General features: G+C 46.7%; 1 long non-coding RNA gene across 2 annotated transcripts in view; it reads right to left on the bottom strand.

The window, feature by feature from the left end:
* Positions 1–987: 987 nt before the first annotated feature.
* Positions 988–16,710, bottom strand: part of LOC126993381 (uncharacterized) — a 51,489-nt gene continuing 35,766 nt past the window's right edge. Inside the window, exons 5-6 of one of the 2 annotated variants that reach the window (XR_007747723.1) lie at positions 13,697–13,872; positions 988–1,298 (exon numbers count right to left, since the gene is read on the bottom strand). This is a non-coding gene — a long non-coding RNA (uncharacterized LOC126993381). The remainder of the gene's footprint in view (positions 1,299–13,696; positions 13,873–16,710) is intronic. The other variant, XR_007747722.1, reaches the window with a different exon arrangement.

Below are 16,710 nucleotides of genomic sequence, written 5' to 3'. Positions count from 1 at the left end.
CACCCTCTATCAGTATTTTCTTCATGACTCACTCTGTCCCTCTCCTCCCTTTCCCCTTCCATATTTACCTAATTGTGATATAAAAGAAGTGAGCCACGTTCATATTGTCCTTTCTCTGGGTATTCTTCCAGTTCGTCAAACTAATTCCTGCGCGAAGTTCATATTTACGAAGCAAATGTCGAAAGTCGAAACCAAAATTATAGAATCATTTATTGGGACCACGTCGTAACAACGAAACGTCGTGGGAAGTGTTTATAAGTGTGGGAAAGGTCAATAGGAGTGTGGGAAAGATTTGTAAGAGTGTGGGGAGGGTTTATAAAGCCTTAAAATATATATAAATAATAAAAAAACATGCGGTCGCTACTTCGCGGATTTTCGCCTATATATATATATATATATATATATATATATATATATATATATATATATATATATATATATAAAATACGACTGCATCATGTTACGAATGGCTTGGGATTAGAGGGAAAGACAACGGCTGAGTCGATAAACTATAGTGGCACGAATTTGTGAGCGTTTATCACAATAGAATTTCACTCAATTAAGTGAATCAAACACCACAGAAATATTACCAGTGTGTGTATGAATGAATACAAAGAAAAGCACACAGTTAGATTTAACTCTAGATGTCTCGTGGATCATTAATAATTAAAAACAAAAAATCCGGATAGGCCACTCTTTACCTCACTATTGCCTATGGCAGCACAAAAACAGTCCCTCCGCCAAGTTTGTGCTCCACATTTGATGATGTTAGGTGCGCCTATTGAACGGACTACACTACCACCAGGCTCCAAGCCTGCCATATACTCTAATTCCTAGTTTTTAAATATTGTAACAAAATTACCTAATCTCAACAGTAACTATTATTATCTATATTAATAATGTAAAAAAAATTATCTATAATCAAATGCATTATTAATTATGATATACTGCAAAGGTTAACTGTGACAAATCTGGATGCAACAAAGGTAAAACTCTGTAAACCTAAAAAATTACATTAAAAATATAAAAATAATATCAGATATCAGCTTGGTGCAGACTGAGACAGTGAGACATGTATCAGAACTCATACAGGTGATACTTACACTTTGCTCAGGCAGGTTCCAATATTGACTACCAAATGTGGCGCCACAAATTATCTACTAAATGTGTTTACTATGAGACAAGATAAACAATATTATTACAAATTAGAGAAATTTATGACATCACTGATACCAAACCATGGAGGTTGATTGAGCAGGATTCTATGATTTTCTCATGGTATACATCCACCTACAGACCTGCAAAAGACAAGTACATAAGTACATAATTATAATACAGACAGCAATTATCAATAAGCACACAAAATAAAGCAAACGTGTGTGTGTGTGTATTTACCTATTTGTAGTCTACTGGGCCCTAGCTAAGCTCTAATAGTCCTGTCTCCATATCTACATTCATCCAGCCTTTCCTTCATTTGTTGGACACTGCTCACCTCCACCACCTCTTCCCTCAAGCTGTTCCATGTGTTAATACTTCTATGTGGAAAACTGTACTTTTCAAGTCACTCAAATAGGTTCCTTTATTAATTTTTTTTCCATGTCCTCTCAAGCCCTGCTTTCTCACAGTTAACATTTTTTATACAGCGACGCTGACGTCGGCATCCTGAATCATTCAGTACATTATGAATGCAAGATGGCCCCACTATAAACACTCGCCTGCACCAGAACGGGCTGGGCCGACCATCAGGCCCCACCTGGAAGAAGCCTTGGGCTGACCATCAGGCCCCACCAAGAAGATGCCTACTGGTGCAATAGGCAGCAACGTAATAATAATAAAAAAAAAAAGTACGCCGAGGTCAGCATCCTGAAGCGTCCAGTACAATATACGGGACGCTGACGTCGGCATCCTGAAGCGTCCTGTACAATATACGGGACGCTGACGTCGGCATCCTGAAGCGTCCAGTACAATATACGGGACGCTGACGTCGGCATCCTGAAGCGTTCAGTAAAATATACGGGACGCTGACGTCGGCATCCTGAAGCGTCCAGTACAATATATGGGACGCCAATGTTGGCATCCTGAAGCGTCCAGTACAATATACGGGACGCTGACGTCGGCATCCTGAAGCGTCCAGTACAAAATACGGGACGCCAATGTTGGCATCCTGAAGCGTTCAGTAAAATATACGGGACGCTGACGTCGGCATCCTGAAGCGTCCAGTACAAAATACGGGACGCCAATGTTGGCATCCTGAAGCGTCCAGTACAATATACGGGACGCTGACGTCGGCATCCTGAAGCGTCCTGTACAATATACGGGACGCTGACGTCGGCATCCTGAAGCGTCCAGTACAATATACGGGACGCTGACGTCGGCATCCTGAAGCGTTCAGTAAAATATACGGGACGCTGACGTCGGCATCCTGAAGCGTCCAGTACAATATATGGGACGCCAATGTTGGCATCCTGAAGCGTCCAGTACAAAATACGGGACGCCAATGTTGGCATCCTGAAGCGTTCAGTACAATATACGGGACGCTGACGTCGGCATCCTGAAGCGTTCAGTACAATATACGGGACGCTGATGTCGGCATCCTGAAGCGTTCAGTACAATATACGGGACGCTGACGTCGGCATCCTGAAGCGTTCAGTACAATATACGGGACGCTGATGTTGGCATCCTGAAGCGTTCAGTACGATATACGGGACGCCAATGTCGGCATCCTGAAGCGTTCAGTACAATATACGGGACGCTGACGTCGGCATCCTGAAGCGTCCAGTACAATATACGGGACGCCAATGTTGGCATCCTGAAGCGTCCAGTACAATATACGGGACGCTGACGTCGGCATCCTGAAGCGTCCAGTACAATATACGGGACGCCAATATTGGCATCCTGAAGCGTTCTGTACAATATACGGGACGCTGACGTCGGCATCCTGAAGCGTCCAGTACAATATACGGGACGCCAATGTTGGCATCCTGAAGCGTTCTGTACAATATACGGGACGCTGACGTCTGCATCCTGAAGCGTCCAGTACAATATACGGGACGCCAATGTTGGCATCCTGAAGCGTTCTGTACAATATACGGGACGCTGACGTCGGCATCCTGAAGCGTCCAGTACAATATACGGGACGCTGACGTCGGCATCCTGAAGCGTCCAGTACAATATACGGGACGCTGACGTCGGCATCCTGAAGCGTCCAGTACAATATACGGGACGCCGAAGTCTGTGTCCTGAAGCGCCCAGTACAATATACGGGACGCTGACGTCGGCATCCTGAAGCGTTCAGTACGATATACGGGACGCCAATGTCGGCATCCTGAAGCGTTCAGTACAATATACGGGACGCTGACGTCGGCATCCTGAAGCGTCCAGTACAATATACGGGACGCCAATGTTGGCATCCTGAAGCGTTCTGTACAATATACGGGACGCTGATGTTGGCATCCTGAAGCGTTCAGTACAATATACGGGACGCTGACGTCGGCATCCTGAAGCGTCCAGTACAATATACGGGACGCTGACGTCGGCATCCTGAAGCGTCCAGTACAATATACGGGACGCCAATGTTGGCATCCTGAAGCGTTCTGTACAATATACGGGACGCTGACGTCGGCATCCTGAAGCGTCCAGTACAATATACGGGACGCCAATGTTGGCATCCTGAAGCGTTCTGTACAATATACGGGACGCTGACGTCTGCATCCTGAAGCGTCCAGTACAATATACGGGACGCCAATGTTGGCATCCTGAAGCGTTCTGTACAATATACGGACGCTGACGTCCGCATCCTGAAGCGTCCAGTACAATATACGGGACGCTGGCGCCGCATCCTGAAGCGCCCAGTACAATATACTGGACGCTGACGTCTGCGTCCTGAAGCGCCCAGTACAATATACGGGACGCCGACGTCTGTGTCCTGAAGCGTCAGTACAATATACTCGACGCTGATGACGGCATCCTGAAGCGTCCAGTACAATATACGGGACGCTGAAGTCGGCATCCTGAAGGTCAGTACAAGATACGGGACGCTTACGTCGGCATCCTGAAGCGTCCAGGACAATATACGGGACGCGGACGTCAGCATCCTGAAGCGTCAGTACAATATATCGGGACGCCAATGTTGGCATCCTGAAGCGTTTTGTACAATATACGGGACGCTGACGTCGGCATCCTGAAGCGTCCATTACAATATACGGGACGCTGATGTCGGCATCCTGAAGCGTCCAGTACAATATACGGGACGCTGACGTCGGCATCCTGATGCGTTCAGTACAATATACGGGACGCTGACGTCGGCATCCTGAAGCGTCCAGTACAATATACGGGACGCTGAAGTCGGCATCCTGAAGGGTCCAGTACAATATACGGGACGCTGATGTCGGCATCCTGAAGCGTCCAGTACAATATACGGGACGCTGAAGTCGGCATCCTGAAGGGTCCAGTACAATATATGGGACGCTTACGTCGGCATCCTGAAGCGTCCAGTACAATATACGGGACGCTGACGTCAGCATCCTGAAGCGTCCAGTACAATATACGGGACGCCAATGTTGGCATCCTGAAGCGTTTTGTACAATATACGGGACGCTGACGTCGGCATCCTGAAGCGTCCATTACAATATACGGGACGCTGATGTCGGCATCCTGAAGCGTCCAGTACAATATACGGGACGCTGACGTCGGCATCCTGATGCGTTCAGTACAATATACGGGACGCTGACGTCGGCATCCTGAAGCGTCCAGTACAATATACGGGACGCTGAAGTCGGCATCCTGAAGGGTCCAGTACAATATACGGGACGCTGATGTCGGCATCCTGAAGCGTCCAGTACAATATACGGGACGCTGAAGTCGGCATCCTGAAGGGTCCAGTACAATATACGGGACGCTTACGTAGGCATCCTGAAGCGTCCAGTACAATATACGGGACGCTGACGTCGGCATACTGAAGCGTCCAGTACAATATACGGGACGCTGACGTCAGCATCCTGAAGCGTTCAGTACAATATACGGGAAGCTGACGTCGGCATCCTGAAGCGTCCAGTACAATACACGGGACGCTGACGTCGGCATCCTGAAGCGTCCAGTACAATATACAGGACGCTGACGTCGGCATCCTGAAGCGTCCAGTACAATATACAGGACGCTGACGTTGGCATCCTGAAGCGTTCAGTACAATATACGGGACGCTGACGTTGGCATCCTGAAGCGTTCAGTACAATATACAGGACGCTGACGTTGGCATCCTGAAGCGTTCAGTACAATATACGGGACGCTGATGTTGGCATCCTGAAGCGTTCAGTACAATATACGGGACGCTGACGTCGGCATCCTGAAGCGTTCAGTACAATATACGGGACGCTGATGTTGGCATCCTGAAGCGTCCAGTACAATATACGGGACGCTGACATCAGCATCCTGAAGCGTTCAGTACAATATACGGGACGCTGATGTCGGCATCCTGAAGCGTTCAGTACAATATACGGGACGCTGATGTTGGCATCCTGAAGCGTTCAGTACAATATACGGGACGCTGATGTTGGCATCCTGAAGCGTTCAGTATGATATACGGGACACTGATGTCGGCATCCTGAAGCGTTCAGTAAAATATACGGGACGCTGACGTCGGCATCCTGAAGCGTTCAGTACAATATATGGGACGCTGATGTCGGCATCCTGAAGCGTTCAGTACAATATACGGGACGCTGACGTCGGCATCCTGAAGCGTCCAGTACAATATACGGGACGCCAATGTTGGCATCCTGAAGCGTTCTGTACAATATACGGGACGCTGACGTCGGCATCCTGAAGCGTCCAGTACAATATACGGGACGCTGACGTCGGCATCCTGAAGCGTCCAGTACAATATACGGGATGCTGACGTCGGCATCCTGAAGCATTCAGTACAATATACGGGACGCTGACGTCGGCATCCTGAAGCGTTCTGTACAATATACGGGACGCTGACGTCGGCATCCTGAAGCGTTCTGTACAATATACGGGACGCTGACGTCGGCATCCTGAAGCGTCCAGTACAATATACGGGACGCTGACGTCGGCATCCTGAAGCGTCCAGTACAACATACGGGACGCTGACGTCGGCATCCTGAAGCGTTCTGTACAATATACGGACGCTGACGCCGCATCCTGAAGCGTTCTGTACAATATACGGACGCTGACGTCGGCATCCTGAAGCGTTCAGTACAATATACGGGACGCTGACGTCGGCATCCTGAAGCGTCCAGTACAATATACAGGACGCCAATGTCGGCATCCTGAAGCGTTCTGTACAATATATGGGACGCTGACGTCAGCATCCTGAAGCGTCCAGTACAATATACGGGACGCAGAGGTTTGCATCCTGAAGCTTTCTGTACAATATCGGACGCTGACGTCGGCATCCTGAAGCGTCCAGTACAATATACGGGACGCCAATGTTGGTCATCCTGAAGCGTTCTGTACAATATACGGGATGCTGACGTCGGAATCCTGAAGCGTCCAGTACAATATACGGGACGCTGACGTCGGCATCCTGAAGCGTCCAGTACAATATACGGGACGCTGACGTCGGCATCCTGAAGCGTTCAGTACAATATACGGGACACTGACGTCGGCATCCTGAAGCGTCCAGTACAATATACGGGACGCTGAAGTCGGCATCCTGAAGGGTCCAGTACAATATACGGGACGCTGACGTCGGCATCCTGAAGCGTCCAGTACAATATACGGGACGCTGATGTCGGCATCCTGAAGCGTTCAGTACAATATACGGGACGCTGACGTTACCATCCTGAAGCATTCAGTACAATATACGGGACACTGACGTTACCATCCTGAAGCATTCAGTACAATATACGGGACACTGACGTTACCATCCTGAAGCATTCAGTACAATATACGGGACGCTGACGTCGGCATCCTGAAGCGTCCAGTACAATATACGGGACGCTGACGTCGGCATCCTGAAGCGTCCAGTACAATATACGGGACACTGACGTTACCATCCTGAAGCATTCAGTACAATATACGGGACACTGACGTTACCATCCTGAAGCATTCAGTACAATATACGGGACACTGACGTTACCATCCTGAAGCATTCAGTACAATATACGGGACACTGACGTCGGCATCCTGAAGCGTCCAGTACAATATACGGGACACTGACGTCAGCATCCTGAAGCATTCAGTACAATATACGGGACACTGACGTTGGCATCCTGAAGCGTCCAGTACAATATACGGGATGCTGACGTCAGCATCCTGAAGCGTTCAGTACAATATACGGGACACCGATGTCGGCATCCTGAAGCGTCCATTACAATATACAGGGCGCTGACGTCGGCATCCTGAAGCGTCCAGTATAATATACGGGACGTTGACATCGGCATCCTGAAGCGTCCAGTACAATATACGGGACGTTGACGTCGGCATCCTGAAGCGTCCAGTACAACATACGGGACGTTGACGTCGGCATCCTGAAGCGTCCAGTACAATATACGGGACGCCAATCTCGGCATCCTGAAGCGTCCAGTACAATATACGGGACGCCGACGTCTGCGTCCTGAAGCGCCCAGTACAATATACGGGACGCCAACGTCTGCGTCCTGAAGCGCCCAGTACAATATACAGGACGCCAACGTCGGCGTCCTGAAGCGTTCAGTACAATATACGGGACGCTGACGTCGGCATCCTGAAGCGTTCAGTACAAAATACGGGACGCTGACGTCGGCATCCTGAAGCGTCCAGTACAATATACGGGACGCCAATGTCGGCATCCTGAAGCGTCCAGTACAATATATGGGACGCTGACGTCGGCATCCTGAAGCGTCCAGTACAATATACGGGACGCTGACGTCGGCATCCTGAAGCGTCCAGTACAATATACGGGACGCTGACGTCGGCATCCTGAAGCGCCCAGTACAATATACGGGACGCTGACGTCTGCGTCCTGAAGCGCCCAGTACAATATACGGGACGCCGACGTCTGCGTCCTGAAGCGCCCAGTACAATATACGGGACGCCGACGTCTGCGTCCTGAAGCGCCCAGTACAATATACTGGACGGGCATCCTGAAGCGCCCAGTACAATATACGGGACGCCGACGTCTGCGTCCTGAAGCGCCCAGTACAATATACTGGACGCCGACGTCTGCGTCCTGAAGCGCCCAGTACAATATACTGGACGCCGACGTCTGCGTCCTGAAGCGCCCAGTACAATATACGGGACGCTGACGTCTGCGTCCTGAAGCGCCCAGTACAATATACTGGACGCTGACGTCTGCGTCCTGAAGCGCCCAGTACAATATACGGGACGCTGACGCCGCATCCTGAAGCGTCCAGTACAATATACGGACGCTGACGTCGGCATCCTGAAGCGTCCAGTACAATATACGGGACGCTGACGTCGGCATCCTGAAGCGTCCAGTACAATATACGGACGCTGACGTCAGCATCCTGAAGCGTCCAGTACAATATACGGGACGCTGACGTCGCATCCTGGAAGCGTCCAGTACAATATACGGACGCTGACGTCAGCATCCTGAAGCGTCAGTACAATATACGGGACGCTGATGTCGGCATCCTGAAGCGTCCAGTACAATATACGGGACGCTGTCCTGAAGTCCAGTACAATATACGGGACGCTGATGTCGCATCCTGAAGCGTCCAGTACAATATACGGGACGCTGATGTCGGCATCCTGAAGCGTCGGTGATACAATATACGGGACGCTGATGTCGACATCCTGAAGCGTCCAGTACAATATACGGACGCTGACGTCGGCATCCTGAAGCGTCCAGTACAATATACGGGACGCTGATGTCGGCATCCTGAAGCGTCCAGTACAATATACGGGACGCAGATGTCGGCATCCTGAAGCGTTCAGTACAATATACGGGACGCTGATGTCGGCATCCTGAAGCGTCCAGTACAATATACGGGACGCTGACGTCGGCATCCTGAAGCGTTCAGTACAATATACGGGACGCTGATGTCGGCATCCTGAAGCGTTCAGTACAATATACGGGACGCTGACGTCGGCATCCTGAAGCGTTCAGTACAATATACGGGACGCTGATGTCGGCATCCTGAAGCGTTCAGTACAATATACGGGACGCTGACGTCAGCATCCTGAAGCGTTCAGTACAATATATGGGACGCTGACGTCAGCATCCTGAAGCGTCCAGTACAATATATGGGACGCTGACATCGGCATCCTGAAGCGTTCAGTACAATATATGGGACGCTGACGTCAGCATCCTGAAGCGTTCAGTACAATATACGGGACGCTGACGTCGGCATCCTGAAGCGTTCAGTACAATATACAGGACGCCAACGTTGGCATCCTGAAGCGTCCAGTACAATATACGGGACGCTGACCGGCATCTAGGCGTCAGTACAATATACGGACGCTGATGTCGGCATCCTGAAGCGTCCAGTACAATATACGGACGCTGACGTCGGCATCCTGAAGCGTCAGTACAATATACGGGACGCTGACGTCGGCATCCTGAAGCGTCCAGTACAATATACGGGAAGCTGACGTCCGCATCCTGGCGTCCAGTACAATATACGGGACGCTGACGTCGGCATCCAGCGTTCAGTACACATCCTGAAGCGTCCAGTACAATATACAGGACGCTGACGTCAGCATCCTGAAGCATCCAGTACAATATACGGGACGTTGACGTCAGCATCCTGAAGCATCCAGTACAATATACGGGACGCTGATGTCGGCATCCTGAAGCATTCATTACAATACGGGACACTGATGTTGGCATCCTGAAGCGTCCAGTACAATATATGGGACGCTGACGTCGGCATCCTGAAGCGTCCAGTACAATATACGGGACGCTGATGTCGGCATCCTGAAGCGTCCAGTACAATATACGGGACGCTGATGTCGGCATCCTGAAGCGTCCAGTACAATATACGGACGCTGATGTCGGCATCCTGAAGCGTCCAGTACAATATACGGGACGCTGAGGTCGGCATCCTGAAGCGTCCAGTACAATATACGGGACACCGATGTTGGCTTCCTGAAGCGTCCAGTACAATATACGGGACGCTGATGTCGGCATCCTGAAGCGTCCAGTACAATATACGGGACGCTGACATGGGCATCCTGAAGCGTCCAGTACAATATACGGGACGCTGATGTCGGCATCCTTAAATGTCTAGTACAATATACGGGACGCTGACGTCGGCATCCTGAAGCTTTCAGTACAATATACGGGACGCTGATGTCAGGATCCTGAAGCATTCAGTACAATATACAGGACACCAATGTCGGCATCCTGAAGCGTTCAGTACAATATACAGGACGCTGACGTCGGCATCCTGAAGCGTTCAGTACAATATACGGGACGCTGACGTCGGCATCCTGAAGCATCCAGTACAGTATACGGGACAGCGACCCCTATGTTGCTGTCCTTATTACATTTACTTTTATTTGGTGCTGAGTGATCCCATATTCTGCTCTGACTCTACCTAGAGACTCCGTATATGATACGGTGTCTTATATGACTTTCAATGTTATTATAGTGTAATGACGTAAGTGTGTCTTACGCGCATTTGTACAGGTAACTCTCAATTTACGTGAGTATTGTGTCCTTGAAGAAGTCGCGTAAATCAAACAAGAGGTAGGTTTCTATCAAAAAATAAATATTCACTTCATTGAGTTGAGAGAGAGAGAGAGAGAGAGAGAGAGAGAGAGAGAGAGAGTATATCCATATCACCGAGATATCCACTCAGGCACTCAGTCTCAGCCTCACTCGTGTGAGGGAGAAATGAGGGACACCATGAGCGACTGGCTACCGGTACTGTGCTGTGTAGCTGGTAATTTTAGGACCGGTACTGGTACTGGTACCAGCCCACCCCTATGGTTGAGTAGCGTGGCAGTGTGGGTACTGTATTGTTGTTCAAGTGGCGCGCGGGAAGAACTGAGCTTAGTTGTGTGGCCGCTGCACCGTGTGAATTTAGTTGCGGGAGACATCTGGTGGCCACTCCATACAATATCGCGTATAAGTGAAAAAATGTGTTTATTAAACATTTATTTGGATTTTGGACCCCACGTTATTTAAAAAACGCGTAAACCAAACTCGCGTAAATCGAAAGTTACCTGTACTTGACAGTAACAATCAATTCTAACGGAAAATAACAAAAATAATGAGAAAGAAATGATATATGTTTATCTGCAGAGTTTTGGAGTTCCTCTTCCTTTGAGTTGCAAATTGGCTGGGTAGTGAGTGCTTATCTCACCACCCCCTTGGCTCAAGGACACAGCCTCCCCTCCCCCACTGTCACTGTTCTCTTTCATTCTTCCTTCCTTCCTTCTACCTCCCCCCTCCAGGGTGTGTGTGTGTGTGTGTGTGTGTGTGTGTGTGTGTGTGTGTGTGAGTGAGAGAGAGAGAGAGAGAGAGAGAGAGAGAGATGCATGCTCTCCCTCTTTCTCCCTCCCCCCTCTTCTCTATCTCTCTCCCTCTCCCTTTGTATCGTATTGGGGAGAGAGAGAGAGAGAGAGAGAGAGAGAGAGAGAGAGAGAGATATATGCAGACCCTCCCACTTTCTCCCTCCCCGTCTTCTCTATCTCTTTACCTTCGTATCGTCTTGGAGAGAGAGAGAGAGAGAGAGAGAGAGAGAGAGAGATGCTAATCTCTTGAAAATTTCTCTATATTTATGCTTACATCTCAAAATTATCAAATAATTTATGTTTCTTTATGTGCACCATTTAATTTTGCATGTTTTTATATATAATCCATGATGATTATGTTGAAATTATGGCTGAAAATTTGTTATAATCAGAAGCACCGTTTGAAATCTGGCACGCGCAGCCAGCCCGGATACAGGGCAGGGCGCCGTTTTCGCCCGGTTGTAGTGAAGGGGTTAAGAAGAGATCATCTCTATCCACCTCATCAAACTTATTTACCAACTTATACAGCATGATCAGATCTCCTCTCTCCCTTCTTTGTTATATTGTGTGTATTTACCTAGTTGTAGTTTTACAGGCCAGGCTTACACTCATGTGATCCGGTCTCCGTATCTGTATTTGTCCAACTTTTCCTTAAAGTTTTGCACACTCTTCGCTGAAATTACAGCCACATTTAAGTCTGTTCCAAATCTCTATATTTCTTTGTCTCTCAAACATCTTCCCTTCATGAAAAGAGTCGGCAAGAGTCTGGACCAACCGTCACTTCCGGTTGAGGTCTGAGGGAGGTCAGGGGCAGTTGTCAAGACTGTCGTCAACAGTCTTGGCTTGTCTTGAGACAGTTGTGACGACTGTCGGGGCCATTTTTCAATTTTTTACCGTTTCCGGTCAGCACAGTCATCTGTGCCGACTACTTAAGAATGATGAGGGACTGTCGTGATGCCAGTCTTTGCCTAATGAAGGACATTTGTGACAACTGTCGGCTCAGAAATATTGGCTAACACTGCCGCCATCAAGAAATTTTTACTTTTATTTTGCAATCACAAACACAATAACAACTTCTGGGCATGGTTACGTTTCGCTGGCACAAACTTTAGAGCTGCACAGTACGCATGCACTCCTTTTTCCTCAATCTCTTTTGTGTTGAATGGCACAACTAGGGTTGCCACCCTGAGGTCAGAAAAATGTGGAAGGCAACATCTCACTCTTCAGTACGGAATGGATCCATATTTAAAGGAACGGGTGGCAACACTAAAATTTCTCAAGCATGCAATGAGTGACAGCCGCAGCACGCTGCTGGTGGAGGCAAGATGGAGGGGGGAGGGACGTTACGTCGCATATTTTACATGTATTTTAGGATGAACCTTTGACCAATTTTACGGGTGGTTTTGAGATTAACCAAAATATGCCCTCACTACAATTTTAAGATACTGAATTTATCTGCTTGATCATTCAGATAACAAAGATACCGTACGGAACAAATGCCGTTCCGTCTTGGTTCAAAACAGAACGATACATTTCATTCTTGAATACAGAGCGATTCCGTATTTTAAGGAACGGCAAGTCTGCCTCCAAGACAGTTGCGTAGACCGTCAGGAAGACCGTCGGCCAACTCTTTGGCACTGTCGGCCAGCCAGATGACAGACAATCTGGAAGACTGTCGTCAAGACCGTCTGCGACTGTCAGCCAATTGGTCGGAAGATTCGTGGTTGTTGTAGACATGGCGCCATTTCAAAAATTGACCGTTGAGACTTGTCTTGAGACAAGTTGGCAGCATGTCGCAGACATGCTGCCAACTAGTTGGCCGAATGTACCAGTTGGCAATCATGGTAGCCGACACCAAGATGCCAAAAAATTCTTGGAGCGTGGGAGCCGACTTGTCAAATGCAGAAGTCGCTGGGTTTTCGTGGCCCAGAGTCGGCACAGTGTGAGCGGGGCTTTAGTAGTAGCTCCTCATTATCTACTTCTTCCATTCTGCTCAACAATTTATAAATTTGTATTAGGTCTCCCCTTTCTCTTCTTTGTTCCAGTGTTGGTGGGTCCATTTCCTTTAATCTTTCTTCATATGTCAACCCCTCCAGTTCTGGAACCATTTTTGTTGCCATCCTTTATATTCTTTCTATTTTTTTTTTTCTTCTTATGGGGAGACCACACCGCCTCTGCATATTCTAATTTGGTCTAATCATAGTGGTTATTAACTTTTTCATCATATCCATGTAGTGGAATGCTAATCTTATATTTCTCACCATTTCATACGTACCATCGAATATCCTATTAATCCTTAGGCCGGTGTCACACTAGGTGGTTTTGCCAAGCGGTTTCGCCGCTTTTACGATAACACACACAAACCAATTGGAGGTGTCACACTGGGTGGTTTTGCCGCGCGGTGCCGCGTGGCTGCCGCCCACCACCGCAGCATGCTGCGGCAGAACCGCCCTGGCGTGACGAAAAAATTAAATAAAATGAGAACATGTTTTGTTGTTTCCGTGACCTAGTAATGTATTACTAACGTTTCATCGATGATGCTATCGAGTGACGTCATCGATGAAACTCATGTTAAATTGAACATATCACGTTAGTTAAACATATCTCCTTAAATATCAACTCGTGTTAAATCAAGGTGACTACTAGAAAAGTACTGGTGCCAATACCAATCCTTGAGACACTCCACTCTCTACAATTCTCCATTCTGATTTCATGTCCTTTACCACTGTTCTCATCTCTCTTCCCCTTAAATAACTTTCCATCCAGTTCATCATTTTCCCTTTCAATCCTCCTTTATTGCCCAGCTTCCATAGTTCTCTTGTAGGAACTTTGTCGATCGCCTTCTTCAGGTCCAAGTAAACGCAATCAACCCATACATCCCTTTCCTGTATTATGTCTGTCACTCTTGAGTAAAAGCTCAGTAAGTTTGTCACACATTAGCGCCCTTTTCAAAAGCCATATTGTTTACGTGTGATTATATTATGCTCTTCAAGAAATCTCGTCCATTGATTCTTCATCACTTTCTCACATATTTTACATACTACACTGGTCAATGATACAGGTCTGTAGTTCAGGAGTTCTTCGTTTTTTCCACTTTTGTATATAGGGACCATTTCAGCCCTCTGCCACTCCTTTGGTACTTACCAGTTGTTATTGAGCATTTAATGATATCATATACTGGTCCAACCAGCTGATCTCTGCATTCTTTCAATGTGTAACCTGAGACTCCATCCGGTCCTAGTGCTTTCCTCACTTCCAGCTCCCCCATCATTTTATATATCTCCTCTTTATTTACTGTGACTTCTTCCATATGAACATTAATCTTGTTTTCTTGTGGTTCACTGAATTGTGATTCTTTTGTAAAAACTTGCTGGAACTTTTTGTTTAGTAGCTCAGTCATGTCTTTAGGATCTTCAATTATCACATTCCCATCACTCAATCTTTCTATTGTTTTTTATTGTTTCCCATGGTTTGATTTTTCCATTTATGCATCTATAAAACAGTTTGGGTTGTTCCTTGCACTTTTCCACAATATCCTTTTCATATCCTTTCTCTTCTTTTCTCCTTATTTTCACGTATGCATTTCTCGCTATCTTAAAATCTTCTTTATTCCTTTAGTTTTTCTTTCTTTTCAATCTCTTCCACGCTTTGTCTCTTTTCTTTTGCCTTAGCACATCTTGCATTAAACCAGTTATCTTTTCCTTTTTCTTTAGGTTTATATCCTGGTACATATTTCATAACTTTTCATGCAACTCTCTTGTTCTCTTAACTCTTCCCAATCTAGCTCTCCATAATATTTCCTGAGGATTTCCATGTCTGCCTTCCTATAGTTTAACCCGTTTCTTTTACATGATTCATCTTCCTTCCTCCTCTGTTTTCATTTCTATTATCACGTGATCACTCTTTCCCAGGGGGCACCCATACCTTAATTTATTCATCAAGTGCATTGCCTTTGTTATCACCAGGTCCAGTCTCGCCGGTTCATTGTCACTTCTGTATCTCATGTTTTCCGTCACCCACTGCATCATCAAATTCTCCATAGTCAATCTTAAAAATCTTTCCCCCCATGCCATTTCACTACCTCCACTTTCAAATATTTCCCAATTTACCTCCTTATAGTAAAGTCTCCAACTAACAAGACTCTTTTGTTTGCTTTCAGTAATTTACTCAAACTCTGAATGGTATCTTCAATCATGGTCTCTTATTCCTCTTTACTCCATGAGTTAGTTCTTGGTGGTACATAGGTTGCTATTACTGTGTGTGTGTGTGTGTGTGTGTGTGTGTATTTACCTAGTTGTGAAATACAGAAAAAGATCTGTATTGGGCTCGTGCTGTCCCGTCTCCATAACGCTTATTATCCAGTTTGGCTTTAAATTCATGAATCGTTTTTGCACACACAGTCTGCTCGTCAAGTCCGTTCCATGTTGTTATGCTTCTGTATGGAAAACTGTATTTCTTGATGTCTCTCCTACAGTTGTTCTTCAATTTCTTACCATTGCCTCTTGTCACACTTCTGTCACGTACCACTAGGTCTTCTCTGTCCAATTTCTCCAATCCCTCTTGTATCCTGTACAATGCTATTAGATCCCCTCTCTCTCTCCTTCTCTCCAGTGCTGTTAGTCCCAATTTCTCCAGTCTTTCTTCATAAGTATGTTCTCTCAGTTTCTGGTAATTTAATTGCTGCTCTTTGTATTCTTTCCAACTTTCTAATTTCTTTCTTCAATCTAGGTGACCACACTAATGCTGCATATTCCAGTCTTGGACGTATCATCGATGTTATTAGTTTCTTCACCATTTCTTCATCTAAATATGTAAATGCTGCTTTTATGTTTCTAAGAAGATTGTATGTTTCCCCAGTTATCCGGTCTATATGTTTTCCAAAGGATAACTTGTCTGTTACGATCACTCCCAGATCTTTTCTTCTTCAGTTTTTTTCATGATTCTTTCATTACTCAGAGAGTAGTTCCCCGATATTCGTCTACTGCTCTTACCAAACTCCATCATGCTACACTTCTCTGTATTGAATGTCATTTCCCATTTGCGTGACCATTCACTTATTCTATCGAGATCTTGGCTCAGGGCTACACAGTCTTCTTCATCAGCCACCCTCCTCATTATTTCAGCATCATCAGCAAACATATTCATATAGCTTGTCACCCCTTCTGTCATGTCATTAATATAAGTTACAAACATAATCGGAGCCAACACCGATCCTTGGGGGACTCCACTGGTCACTTCCATCCAGCTTGATTTATTATTCCTGATTACTGTTCTCATTTCTCTCTTCAT

The sequence above is a fragment of the Eriocheir sinensis genome, unplaced genomic scaffold (genome assembly GCF_024679095.1).
Source record: "Eriocheir sinensis breed Jianghai 21 unplaced genomic scaffold, ASM2467909v1 Scaffold61, whole genome shotgun sequence".
In the NCBI taxonomy this organism is placed as follows: domain Eukaryota; kingdom Metazoa; phylum Arthropoda; class Malacostraca; order Decapoda; family Varunidae; genus Eriocheir; species Eriocheir sinensis.
This window is presented reverse-complemented; position numbering and strand designations above follow the sequence as displayed.